The sequence below is a fragment of the Myotis yumanensis genome, unplaced genomic scaffold (genome assembly GCF_028538775.1).
Source record: "Myotis yumanensis isolate MYYU_CA2020_CCGP unplaced genomic scaffold, mMyoYum1.0.hap1 SCAF_3, whole genome shotgun sequence".
Classification (NCBI taxonomy): domain Eukaryota; kingdom Metazoa; phylum Chordata; class Mammalia; order Chiroptera; family Vespertilionidae; genus Myotis; species Myotis yumanensis.
In genome coordinates this window covers 156,001,264-156,016,127 of record NW_027223754.1, presented here as the reverse complement: position 1 = coordinate 156,016,127, position 14,864 = coordinate 156,001,264, and the positions used below count along the sequence as shown (strand labels likewise).

The window sequence follows — 14,864 nt, the reverse complement described above, 5'->3', positions numbered from 1 at the left end:
GACTGAGCCTAACCCTGATGGTTTGAAAATGGAGGAACGCAGTCACAAGTCAAGGAATGTGGGTGACTTTCAGAAGCTGGAAAAGGCAAGAAAAACCAATTCTCCTCCAAGCCTTTCGCTGATAGCTTGGCTTCAGCCCAGTGAGACTTTTGACCTCCAGAACTGTAAAATAATAAATTTGTGTTGTTTTAAGCCACTCACTTTGTGGTAGTTGTTTATAGTAGCAATAGAAAACTAAAACAGCCCGGCAAATTTGAGAGTAGAGTGGTTGATGCCAAGGTGATATTAGGTTAATCATGGAGCTATTTGCCTCCTTGATTTGTTAATTTTTGTCCGTTCTAAGTGTTTGATTGTTGAAGTTTCTCATAATACATCATATGGTTGGATCCCTTGGATACATGGTTTAACTAAGGGAACTGATTTGTTCCTGCCTGTTCCTTATGAGTTGAGGACGAAGACTATATATCCAGAATATCAACTTCAATCACAGACCTATTGATATGTGGTTAAAAAACAGACACAAATAATCGCATTCTGTGCTTTTAATTGAATGAAACTTGTTTTTCCGCAAATGCATATGGCATCTTAGTGTTGCTCTTTAGTCAGTTCCTTCAACTTCTATTTTATAATCCCATTCCTCCCATACTTCACTAATTAGTATGTCACTTGCCTGGATACCAGTAAAAATCACAGAAAGTTAAGAGGGCTTTCTTCAGGGCAGACTTAACTGTGTGGAGATCTTTGTAATTTATTTTACATGGATTGTGGATTTTGTGGGTAGATGTCAATGCTGATTATCAAATGATTAGGCTTTTTTTTTTTTTTTAAGTCTGAATGGGTCAGATATATACACTTTTGGCAGAGTATTAAACCTAGGACATTTTAAAATTATATTTCGTTTTCTCCATTCATGTTATGGTCCAGAAAGAATGACTTGAGACTTCCTGTTATGAGCAAATCAGTCACATTTGCTAATGTGTCCATGGAAAATCTGGTTAATAAGTATATTGGTTTCAGATACAGGGAAGCTTACCCTGATCATGGAATTCTAACAATGCTGAACAGCTTTATGATGTTATGGCAGATGCCTTGAATAGGTGTCATGATTTTGTTTCTTACCTATAGAATATGTGAATGGTTGAGGTAGAGTTAAATTATATAATGTATTTCAGTATATGAGAACTCTAATAATACTTTATACCTCTTTTTTTCCTTTAATAATTCTGGCTTGTTAACTGTGCATGAATCTACCTTCCATCATGGAAGAGTGACTGTATGAGAAAAGAGAACCTGTCTTATTTATCCTGGCATCTCTACTATTCACAACATAACTTTTATATGCTAGCTACTCACTAAATATTGATTCATTAACATGGGGGGGGGGGGAATAGATTCAACTACTAATGGAGTTTCTAATTTGAACTCATCTCCAAAACTTAGGCTTTCCTTTTGTATGAGCAGAATCAGCCCTGACAAAATTATTATGTAGTACAGACCCTCCTTTGTAGGAGGGCACATATGAAAAAGAAATGTCGGTACTAAGTTTGCTTAGATTTTTTTCTTCCAAAGTCAACAATCAGATGTGGAACAGACTGAAGTGTCATTTTACAGAAGTGTCTGCATTAGGAAATATGAAGTCCGAAGGTGAGGCGCCTGAAACTCAGAGGGGTTAGGGAATTTGTTCAAGGTAAGAAGAGTGCAGGTTTGCACACAAGCTTTCTCACACTAGATCAAATGCTTTCTTTTTAATCCTTCAGAATAGGGTGAAGAAGGATAGCAAGGAGTTATGTTACACCATAGTAGGCATAGCTTGTTCTCCATGGATCAAGGCTGGTGAGGAGCCTGGGCCCCGATAAAAGGCCAGAGAAGGCAAAACAGGCCCATGGGCTCTGTCTTCTGCTGAAGTGGACGCCAAGGAAGTCTGTTTACAGAGGAAAGCAGAGAGAAATAAAAAAAATGGAACCACAGGAATTTTATCAAGTCCTAGGGCATGGCTCTGACTCCTATAAACTGCCTTTGCCATATGATTTTAGATTACTTTATTTTCCCCAGCTTTGTGGAGACATAGTTGACATATGGCATTGTGTAAGTTTAAGGTGTACCCTGAGATGACTTGAAACAAGTGTATATTGTAAAATGTTTACCATGATAAGGTCAATTAACATGTCGGTCACCTTACATAATTGCCATTTTGTTGTTATGGTGAGAACATCAAAGCTCTACTCTCCTAGCAACTTGGAAGTAAACAGTTCAGTGTTAACGGTAGTCACCATGCTGTACACACACACACACACACACACACACACACACACACACATCCCTGGCTCTTATTCATCTTATAATTGGAAGTTAGCACATCTCATTTCTTTCCCCATCCTTCAGCTTTTGGCCACCACTATTCTACTCTCTGTTTATAGATTTCATATGTAAGTACCGTATTGGCCTTTTTCTGCCTGACTCATTTCCCTCAGCACAATATCCTCAAGGTCTATCCATGCTGTCTCAAAAGGCAGAATTCCTATTTTTTTAATGTCTGAATTACTTACATATAATACAAATGTCTTTATCTTCTGTTATAGATGTACATGTCTTTTTCCATTTATCCATCTATGGACACTTAGGTTGTTTCTATATCTTGCCCATTGTGAATAATGCTGTGATGAACACAGGAGTGCAGTTTAAGATAGTGATTTCATCTTTATCCGGATACCCAGAAGTGGGACTGCTGGATCACACAGTAGTTCTATTTTTAATTTTTTAAAAAATATATATTTTATTGATTTTTTTTACAGAGAGGAAGGAAGAGGGATAGAGAGTTAGAAACATCAATGAGAGAGGAACATCAATTCAGCTGCCTCTTGCACACCCCCTACTGGGGATGTGCCCACAACCAAGGTACATGCCCTTGACCGGAATCGAACCTGGGATCCTTCAGTCCACAGGCTGACACTCTATCCACTGAGCCAAACCGGTTAGGGCAGCTATTTTTAATTTTTTGAGGAATCTTCATACTGTGTTCCATAGTGGCTGCACCAATTTGCATTCCCATCAATAGTGCACCAGGGTTCCCTTTTCCTCACAACCTCTCCACCATTTATTATCTCTAGTCTTTTTGACAATAGCCATTCTACTTTTCTTATTTATAGTCCATGGTATCAGCATTTGAAAGTTTTGTGCTTTCATTTAAAATAAAATTTTATTTAAAATTTTTAAAGCTTTAATTTACTTTTACTAAAGATATAATGTTATTTTGAAGTGTGGAAGAATCTCATACCTGGTTGAGTGACATGCAAGTGGGCCAGAGAATGCAGTGTTGCCTTAAACTCCATATACTCAATTTTCTTAATTTCTAATGCCTTTGTAGTGTTTTTAAAACCAGGAGAAATAATGGCTTTTAGCTTACTAATGGCAGTGAAAAGCCAAAGCACATCAAAACACCTATTTAGTATTATTGCCTTCAACAATAGATAGAACTATACACTTGATCATATTATTTTATTTCATGTCCCTTGGTGTGTGTGTGTGTGTGTGTGTGTGTGCAATGCACACACTGATGTTTGTGGTGTTTGGGTGTTGGCAAGAGGAGGTGAAGAGTTATTGACCTGTTTTAATAACAAGTGTGTAATGGTCTGAGCTTGTATTAACTGTACAATTTAGTCAAAGATATTGAGGCTTTATGCAAGTAGAGAGATTGGAAGTTGGGATAACAATTGGAAAGCTACCAAACTGATGGAAATTAAGTGGTGCCTATAGGAAAAAAGGAAAGGAAATAGATTTGTTGCCTGATGAAATAGGGTTTTTCCACAGTATTGCAGGGAATGCATTCCCAGGCTACACATGCAGGAGGACTTGAGGTGTAGTGGCAAGATTTATTGGGGTGAAAACAAAAGACTGTTCCCAGGAACCCACGGTCTCATCCACAGGCAGGTGGCTCAGTGCCCTCCTGCTGCAGAAGAAGTCCAGCTTCTGGGCCTGTAGGCTTGCACTTGTCCCCGCCAAGCCCAGAAAGAGGCCCAGGACCAACACCTCAGCACCTGAGGCTCCAGGGGTCCAGCACAGTCTGTTCCTGTCCCGTGTGACCTGCCCTGTACTTTGGGCCCCCAGCAGCTGCTAAAGGGAGAGAGTGCCAAAGCCTCTGGTCTTTGTTAACCTTTGTTTGTAGTTACTTAGGTTTGGAGAGGAGTAAACTTTCTTTCAAACTATCCAATCACTCTCCAGGATCTTCCAGGGTTTCGTGCCCTTATCCTATCTGATCTTCTCCCCAGAGTTTCCCAGGCTCGACTCCTCCTCTTTTGGCTTCTACTTTGCATGCCTCGTCGTTTCGCCTCTTCATCTGGATTCTTCTGTGCATGCACATGTTAGAACTTCTCCCTGACTCTATCTATTCCTTCCCTCCAACCCCCAACCCTTGTAATGCTGGCTAATGGGCCAGTTGTTCTCCCGGGAGATTGGAAAGCTTGTCTTCCCTGCCTGCTTGGGGATTAATGTCCCTTTGGTGGAGGATGTGGCTGTCCCTGGGGTGTCTCTGAAACTGTGGCTTCTAGACTTAATCAGGCTTAGTCCGTTTTGCTCCCCTCTCTTTTGTTAATAACTAACTAGCGACCTATGTGGAAGTAGAATCTACTAGAATTGACAACTTTGATTTGATGGTCTCGAGCAGCCGTGGGCAAACTACGGCCCGTTTGAAATGAATAAAACTAAAAAAAAAAAAAAAAAAAAAGACCGTACCCTTTTATGTAATGATGTTTACTTTGAATTTATATTAGTTCACACAAACACTCCATCCATGCTTTTGTTCCGGCCCTCCGGTCCAGTTTAAGAACCCATTGTGGCCCTCGAGTCAAAAAGTTTGCCCACCCCTGGGAGGGAGAGACAGTGTTGCTGACTCTGAGACTTTTGAGCTGAGTCACCGGCCAAATGTTGGTGCATTTATTTAATAGAAAGCCGTGAGACCACAGTGCATGCTGAGGGTGACGTCAGCGAGCTAAGTGAAATCACAGGTTCTGGACTAGAGAATATTTTTAAAGCCCTTTCTTTATGCACATGCTTCCTGTATTAGCTGAACATGGCATGTTATCGGCGGGGTGTTCTCCGTGTCCTCACCTATTGCTGGTGAAAGTGGGCCTCCTGCCATGAGCAAAGCTAGAGAACAAGAGAGAGAAAATTCCTTTGTCTGGAGATTATGTATTCCCCGATTTTTGCAGGCACTGGGTTCCACACTCTTAGCCAATGACCTTTGTTTCCAGGTTAGACTGATAGGCATGTATTTTTCCTTCATTGCACTTTACTGCACATATGTGCCCCCTTTCCTCTCCCTAGTGATTTGCAAAGAATGGACTATTGGTTCTCTGGGGAGCATAAATTTGCAGCTTTCTGGGGAAGCTGCCCAGATGGCCACGCTTATAATGTTTGGCCTTCCCTTTGTTCCTATTTTATTATTAATATTAATAACTAGCTAATTACCATGGTAACAGTAATATCTCCTATTGACTGGATAACAGTTAAAGAAAAGAAGGGTCTTAAATGTTCTATGTACTCAAATCACTTGTAATAATTCTGTTCTATTAGTAGTGAGCCACTGTCAGCAGCAAAAAGGGGGGAACCTATTGAAATGATAGTAGACGTGTATATTCTGTGTTTAGGACCACCTTTGCTCCTATTTTTATTTCCCTGTGGTCTTAAAGAAATTATTCCACGAAGACAAATTTAATTAAAGACTTTTTTCCCTTTTATGCTTATCAAGTTAAAAATTCCTTTTTACATTATAATTCTGAAGGATAATTAAATCAGGGAATAAATTTGGACATTTTTCTCCTGTAGGTGCTGACTTTTAGCTCCATTATAATTCTAGAATTCAGAACGTAATAGGATCACAGTCAATTTTGCTAAATGAATGTTAAAATTATGGTACTTTTTCTCCAGAAAAAAGAATATGGGGATAATTTTTATCCAGATGAGTAAAGGAATCCATTAGAAGGTTCTCATGGTATTTGTGTGGAATCTAATTTTTGTGCCTTCTGAATAGTTTACTGCCTTTCCTCACCCAAAATATATGCCTGAGCTTTCTGCTTTGGGGAATTTCTTGCACTTTTAATTCAGATGAAGAATCTGGGTTTTCCATATAACCTCACTTTTCACTCCTTAGTCATAATGCAAAAAAACATCAAAATCTCACAAGGGAAATGCGCAAATGCTGGATATAATTTGGGAATAATACTACAAACAAATTCATTGCCAAGAACATATTGTCTTGTTTGAAACTCGGAATTAAAAACCTGTTCCAAGAGCACACTTGCTCTTCATCATGGTCTCCCCCCGAGATTGTATTTCCTCTCTGTCCTGAACCTACATTATTGAAGAATTTTGGAAACTGGAATTAAAAAATAAAAGCTCACTTTAGCGTACTTTTGGAATTACTCTTGAGAGTTTGTAACCTTGGCAAAGGTTAGCCACCTTCAGCTATTCTCTCCCCAGGGCTCCTGGTGCAGTTGCCTTTTCCTTTTTCAAAGGTTTATGTAGCAAATACCACAGTCTGCATTTACCTCTCACCCCGCAGAACTCGGTGATTTAACTCAGCCTGATTTTCTGTAGTTTAGCTCAGATGTACGTCTTGTAAACAAAATGAGTAAAATTGTTGAAGTTTTACTGTGATTACATAGGTGTTAAAAGTTGCATATTAAAGTCACTTAGTGATACTTGTTATTTTTTTCTACTTCAGCAAACACTAACTTTACATTGGGAAATTTTGAATTTTTGGTAGATTTGATTAAAACAAATACTTAAGATGTTAATAATTTAGTAGGAGAAATAACTTATGTGCAGAAAAATGAATTCTACATGTAAAAAACACAAATATATAATTATAGCTCTTTAAACTTTTCTAACAGGCTCTATAAAGTTAACAGACCCCAGTTTCTATCACTTAGATAGTAATTTTTTAAGGATTTATTATTGTAAGTTATGTAAAATCATACAAAAGAAAAACAAAATATATATAAAAATTCTAATTTTTATATATCTTATGTTGTCAAGTTACTTCCTTGATAGTATAATGTCACATATCAAACTGAGATATATCTTTGCAATTCTTTTTTAACTTTAGAAGTTTTTATAATAATACTAAGTAATAAATTTAATTATATATAAGGCCTTTTTAAATTTAGCATTCTTGTTATTAATAACATGTTTACTTCATAAAGTTAATCATTTGTTTGCATGAAATTGAGTCTTATTGTTCATATTTGTGTTATATAAAAGTAGTTGATAAAGCAAACAACCTTATTGAAATTTTATTCCTTCACCTTTTAAAATATATATATTTTTATTGATTTCAGAGGAAGGAAAAGGGAGAGGGAGACAGAAACATCAATTATGGGAGAGAATCATTGATCAGTTGGGTTACCTCCTGCACGCCCCCCACTGAGGATCGAGCCGGCAACCCAGGCATGTGCCCTGACCGGAATCGAACCGCTACTCCCTGGTTCATAGGTCAACGCCCAACCACTGAGCCTTGTCGGCCAGGCATCCTTCACCTTTTTTGAAAAAGAAAGTCCTTTGAGGGGTCTCTGTAGAGTACAAAATGAAGTTATATTTAATTGATAAATCACCTGTATTATTACTTCAGGTAACTTTACCCTAAATAAATGGATTGAACACTTACTAGCTATTAAGTACTTTGCTGTGTTAGGGACAAAGGTATTTGAAGAGTTCTCAGTAAAGATGTCTGTTTCTTATTGTCAGATGTACTACATAATTGTGCTATTCATAGTACAATTTGTTCAATGTATTACAATCTTAGTGTGTGTTTAATTTTGAACTGCACAAAATTTCTTGATGCTTTTATCTTATTTTTTGAACTAATGTTTTTAATGGAACAGGCAGAAAAATACCAGATCTTATTTTGTAAAAGTACTTGCTTTATTTGGTTAAATTATAGGAAATGTCCAGAGATTGTTTATTTTATTATTATAACCGTTATATACATTTAGAAATGCAGCCTATTAAAATCTCTGGGAAACACATTTTACAACAGGCTATTGTTGGTGCATAGGTCCAAATAAAGGCATCTTTCACATGGAAAACCAAATCCCCAGCACCCACTGACCATGAAAGGTTGGACTGCTGTTCAATGGAGAGGAAAATGGACGTTGGATCCAGACAAACTAGAAATGGAATCCAGAACCCAGTGCTTACTAGCTATATGACTCTATATAAGTAACCAAAACTCTGAACTTCACTATTTTCATACCCATATTATATATGTGCTTATCTTATATGGTTTAGAAAATGATCATAGTTGTAAATTGTTTGGTAAAATACCTACCTAAAATATGAGACACACCCAATAAACAATTGCTCTTGCCTGGCCAGTGTGGCTCAGTGGTTGAGCATCGACCTATGAACCAGGAGGTCCACAGTTGGATTCTGGTCAGGGCAAATGCCCAGGTTGGGGGGCTCAATCCTTAGTGGGGGATGTGCAGGAGGCAGCCAATCAATGAGTCTCTCTCATCATTGATGTTCCTCTCTCTCCCCCTCTCCCTTCCTCTCTGAAATCAATAAAAATATATTTAGAAACAAACAAACAAAACAATAGCTCTTTATTTCTCCAAAGGTTATTGTAATTTCTTCAAAAACAAAGAAGGCAACACTGACCCATCACTGCTAGGGAGGACTTTTGTGACACAAGGCATGCATTTGCAGAATGACTGGCGGAGTAATGAGTATAATGTAGGCAACAAAATGAAACTAACTGGCTCTCAAGGGATTCAGCACATGACCTTGGCTTCTTTATTATTGTTCATAACTTTACGGAGTTATCTAGTCTCAGACTCGGTGAAGATTCCCTGGAACATTATGTATACAGTACTTTCACAATGTGTTCTGTGCATCATTTACATCAGGTGAAAATGTGGCTGTATCAACATCAGAGAATCCAAATATTAAATGGAACAGTTCCAATGGCTAGACTTGGTCACCTTCTTTGACGTAGGATATAATTGAAGCCAGGTTAACTTTAACTGTGAAATTTATGAACTAACTGTGAATGTCAAAACAAGTTCTTCAAGAAGAGAGAGAGTTACCTTTCCCCTATTTGAGAGAAGACAGAGGGGAGGGCAAAGCAGAGTCTCTTGAGATTGTGTGCAAGGTTGCCTCTGGCTAAAAGTTAATGATCAGTTGCCTCTGAGCCCCGAGAAAAGTGTCAAACTCATGTTCTGTCTCTATTCAGGTAACTTTTAAATTATACAAATTGTGACATGTCAAACTATTCTGTAGATTAGAGACATGTGTTGTTTTTTTTCCAACCCATTTAATATGAAATGATTTCATGTTCTGAGCTTAATGAAAGAACAGTGGAAAACTGTTTACTAGTATAATGTTGGCTGATAGAAAAAGATTGTGCTCTTGAGTTGTATGAAATTGAAGCTAATGAAGGATCCTATACTTGTATTAGGAAAATAGAATTTTTAAATGTTTTTATGAAACCATTGTCATCCTTAAACTTCTTTGCTGACAGATGATTAATCATAATTACTTAAAAATAATGCAGTACATTATATAGTCTTCCAAGTCTTCATTAGTCAGGAAATTTTTAAAGTTTGCCAAACAATGAAATTTTGAAAACAACACTGAATCTTTCATCACTAAAATTTCACTTTTATTGATATGTAAATATCGAAAGTAATCTTATTTTTCTTCTTCAAAGTCATAATGATTTATAAATATCTATGTGTACTTTGCTAAATAAATTGTAAAAATAAATTAGGCTTAATTATGGGGCTTAGGCAATCAGTTTCCAAAACATTTGTGATTGTATTATGGCAAAATATGAAGTTATTATATAGTTGTAATTCAGGTGATGCCATCTGTATAATTTAGATGTAATTAAAAGACATTGCTTACTAAATTTTACAGTTTTTAAGGCTAGTTTCTAACAATAAAAGTATCTGCTCTGTACCTTTACAGATTAATCATATTCTTAACTGAATTCTCAACATAAAGAGGTACATTGCTTAAACCAATGAAGCAACAAATTAGATGGATTTATATAGAGAGTTTCTTCTATTCTTTCTAAAGTGTTTGGACATTGTTATCTTTATTTAACAAGTATTCCAGGGCAAGAAAACTTATTTTGGTTGTATTCAGACTCAAGTGATAAAGAAAAGCAAGCATCAAAAGCTAAACATTATTATGGTGCTACATATGCAATTTTCCATTTATATTTCTCTTGAACAGAAATGAAATGTCAGGCAATGATTGATGATTATACAATGGAAATGTGGAGTTAGTAGGCACATTGAAGAACAAATATTTAACAGTTGACAAAAATAGAGTTAATGGTTTATTGGTCAATGATTCTGCTGTTTTTGAACGGGGAATCATATTTTATTCTTAATACATTTCTATTTGGAGGTATAGCTAAATAGCACTGGTATTTAAGGTATGGTTGTGGAATGATATTTTCCAGATTCACCCTTGGCATTGCTAAAATTTGTGTATCAATTTATTATAATTTATATAATCCAGTCCATGGGTCTGTTTATGTATTTCCTTATGTATATTTATGTTCCCAAGGTTAGAGAAGAGTACTGCCAGTTCTTTTATTTTAACTTTACTTTTATTGTTGACATTGTTACAATGTCCTCATCCCAACCCCTCTTTGCTCACATCCACCCAACCCCTGTCACCCCTTCCCTCTGGCCATCACCACACTGTTGTCTGTGTCTATGTATTATGCATATATGTTCTTTGACTAATCCAGTGATGGCGAACCTATGACACGTGTGTCAGAGGTGACACGCGAACTCATTTTTTGGTTGATTTTTCTTTGTTAAATGGCATTTAAATATATAAAATAAATATCAAAAGTATAAGTCTTTGTTTTACTATGGTTGCAAATATCAAAAAATTTCTATATGTGACACGGCACCAGAGTTAAGTTAGGGTTTTTCAAAATGCTGACACGCCGAGCTCAAAAGGTTCGCCATCACTGGACTAATCCCTTCACCTTCTTTCATCCAGTCTCCCCTTCCCTTTCCCCTCTGACCTCTGTCAGTCTGTTCCACATGTCTATGCCTCTGGTTCTATTTTGTGAGTCTTTCTCTGATTTTCTTATTTCATTTAACATAATAAGCCATGCTGACGGGTTCATAATATGTAAGTTAAATGTTCAGGTGGCTAAAGTTCCACTAATTTAGAAAATTTAAAATATGAGTAAAATAAAATATATGGATAAATATGAAGCATCTTCATTTAAAGTGTGAAGCAATCTAAGTATAGAACAAGTATTTGACTTAAGATAATTAAAAACTAAGTTGGAAATTTTAACAATTAAGACCTTTCCTTTAAGTTGAGTATGTATAGATTTCTTATATTTTTTTAAGTGGACTCTTCAATTTGTCTTGATTATTAGATAGTTGTATTCAGAATCTGGCTTGTACATATTTAATATATAGGAGCTATTGGCTGTGTCCAGTGGATATTCATCTACTTCTCACTTTTTTTATTGGGAATATGCAAATCAGGTTACCATCAAAAAGTTTGTCTCTGCTCATTTAGCCCATTATCCGATGTTTTCCATGAATTGTTAAAAAGTTCACCGAGACCCTTTGGCAATTACCCACAGATATTAAAGACACACACACACACACACACACACACACACACACACACTCCATCTAAAAATGAGAGCGATAGAGAGTGTCTATGTTTTCAATGTTGTAAAGGGAGTAGGTGTTGGGAAACTTACCTCAAAATGCCACCATTACAGTTAACTTGCTTTGCAAATCCTAGGTAAATCACACACCCTTGTAAGAGCCTCTGTCAGGTGGGCTATAAATGGGTTTATAACAGTAATAGTAGTGTTTCCTTCACGTGTTTAATATGAGAACCATGTGAATTCATATAAAACTACCTTGTAAACTATAAAAATTACAGAGCACTTCCTGGGGCTGCCATAACAAAGAACCACAAATGAGGTGGCTTAAAACAACAGAAATGTATTATCTCTTAGTTCTAGAGGCTAGAAGTTTGAAATCAAAGTGTCAGCTAGGCTGGCTTTCTTGGAAACTTCTAGGGAGAGGATCCTTCCTTTCCTTTTCTACCTCCTGGTAGCCCCAGGCTGTAGCAGCATCACTCCAATCCATGCCTCTGTCTCCATGTGGAATTCCCCCGTGTTTCTCTGTCTTCACATGGCCATCTTCTTATAAACACACCTGTCATATTGGCTGAGGAGTCCACTCTACTGCAGTATGACCTTACCTTGACTTATTATATTACCTATTTTCAAATAAGGTCACATCCAGAGGTATTGGGGTTAGGATTTAAACATATTGTAATTGAGGGACACAATTCAACCCATAACAGTCTTCCTTCTGACCCACGCCAAACTCAGGTCCTTACCTCAGGAACCTTTGCAAAATATATTGTCTCCCCCTGACTCCCCCACTTGATTCAATCATGCTCATTATTCAAAACATAACCAAAATGTATTTATGATTTCTTCTGGCTGGTACATAGCAAATAATCAAAACTGAAGTGGCTGGCAGTTCTGTGTTGTCTGTTGCAATAAGATAGATCTGCTTTGTATTCTAATTGGGTGGGTTGCAAAATAGATGAAACTATGAGTTTCATTTTGTTTCTCAGTTCTTCCAAGTGACTTTAGTCTCTATAGGACTTTCCTGTGATATTTTCAGGGGCATCATTGGTTGTCTAACAGAAAGAGGGAATCAACTTTATTTGTTAGTTCTCCATGTTCACCCAATATGTTCACCCAATTCCAACGTCCCCAAAATCTTAACCATTTCAGCATCAACTTCTAGCTAAATTAGTATGGATGCGACTGGGGTTTGGCCCTTCCAGGGGCAAAATTCCTCTCCATCTGTGGACTTGTGAAGTCTAATAAACAAGTATCTGCTTTCATGATACAGCAATGGGACAGATGAAATAGACATTCTCTACAAAAAGTAGAAATTGGAACTTCAGTCCCTTCTATTAGGCAGAACATGAACTTCTGCCTCCTTACCTGCTTCCTGTTCCAGTTTCCAGCAGACTCATTGTTTCACCATATTTGGGTCAATCGAGATGTTTGTTATTATTGCTTTTATTATTATTTTTTGGTTAGTTATTTAATTTGTTTTTTTTTTGCTTTTCAGATTTTATTTTTCATCGCTGTGTGCTTGCACCAGAGCAGTTATATCCAAGTGCAAATTTACAGAATTATCTTGATCTGCTCACTGACTTTTGACTAAAGTTGGATAGCAAATAATCAAAACTGAAGTGGCTGGCAGTTCTGTGTTGCCTGTTGCAATAAGATAGATCTGCTTTGTATTCTAATTGGGTGGGTTGCAAAAGTGGCATTATTGAATGCTTACCTGGATGGAAGGCTGTGCCAGCTCTGTACCAATATTGTTCTGCAAGAGTACTTTATAGTTTGAAGATTTTAATTCAGATTCAGTTTTAGATCTAGTCAATTATTTGAACCAAAGCTTTAACAAAGCTATGGAATTCTGTGCTATAAAGTATAAAAGATTTGATTATGACTTGGGATATTTTGTTGGCAGGAAGTTTCCATTTCTATCACTTCTATTATAAAATAACTTACAAGGCTCTTATAAAATTTAGAATTTTGAGCAGTATAATATGCATGTCAGGATGATTTTGCTACATAGTATTTCACCTAGACTGAAGCTAATCTATTGGATAGAATTTTTAGCATTTTATATCTGGTGTAAAATATCTACTAAAAATGATGAGTTAGTTTTGGCATAATTAACAGTGAGCTGTTCTTTCAGACAGTAATTGGCCAATAGATCGAGTTGTTACTTGAGGCTAGATATGAAATATACTAGAATGACCATGTCGTCAACATAGACAGAATAAGTACTGATGATGAGAATCTCATGATGTTGAACAAAATTAAACTTAACTCAGCAAGGTGAGTTAATTAGAGGCTAGACAAGTTGGCAGGGAAAATAGGCTTCTTTGTCCATTGGTAGTCCTTAGTATATTTAATTTTTTAGCAATAACATTTTATATTAACATTTAATTAATATATTTTCTTTTTCTTTTAATATATTTTCTTTTTAATTAATATATTTTCTTTTTACTTAAATCATAAAAACAGTAAATAACTATCATGAAACCTAGGAGGGGATAGGCAACAATGAAAAAAACATTATATTTCTTACCCATAATACTGAATTTAATATTAGAAACATTTTATAAAGATGAAACTATGAGTTTCATTTTGTTTCTCAGTTCTTCCAAGTGACTTTAGTCTCTATAGGACTTTCCTGTGATATTTTCAGGGGCATCATTGGTTGTCTAACAGAAAGAGGGAATCAACTTTATTTGTTAGTTCTCCATGTAGCTCAGCATCTCTTTACCAGGAACCTTTGCAAAATATATTGTCTCCCCCTGACTCCCCCACTTGATTCAATCATGCTCATTATTCAAAACATAACCAAAATGTATTTATGATTTCTTCTGGCTGGTACATCCTAATACAATAGTTATCAACTGAGACCAGTTTTTCTCATCAAGAGTTTGGTGAGAAAATTATACCTTCAGGCCATAAATCTTAGGATGGATTAGATTAACCTATCTCCTGTGCATTGAGTTGCCTAATATCTGTACAACACCACTGGGAGAACTGAGAATAATCATTCAAATCATTTTTTGTGTTTGATGGTTCAAATAATTCCATGCATTCTCCTGTGTTTCTCTGTCTTCACCTGGCCATCTTCTTATATTATAATCTTTCTCTCCACCCCAGCCCTGGATCTGTTGTTGTTTCTCAAAGAATTTTATACTCTGTGAAGTCATAGATTGTATCTTGTTCCATCATTATACTCCTAATCTAGCAC

At 36.5% G+C, this 14,864-nt stretch overlaps 1 protein-coding gene across 4 annotated transcripts in view; it reads left to right on the top strand.

Moving 5' to 3' along the window:
• SLC16A7 (solute carrier family 16 member 7) overlaps positions 1–14,864 on the top strand; it is a 377,073-nt gene that overhangs the window by 269,390 nt on the left and 92,819 nt on the right. Inside the window, exon 1 of one of the 4 annotated variants that reach the window (XM_070409839.1) lies at positions 9,205–9,226. The exons of the other annotated variants lie outside the window; for them this stretch is intronic. The gene's annotated coding sequence lies outside the window, so the exon portion shown is untranslated. Of the gene's footprint in view, positions 1–9,204; positions 9,227–14,864 lie in introns of those variants that run through there. 4 annotated transcript variants of the gene reach the window in all.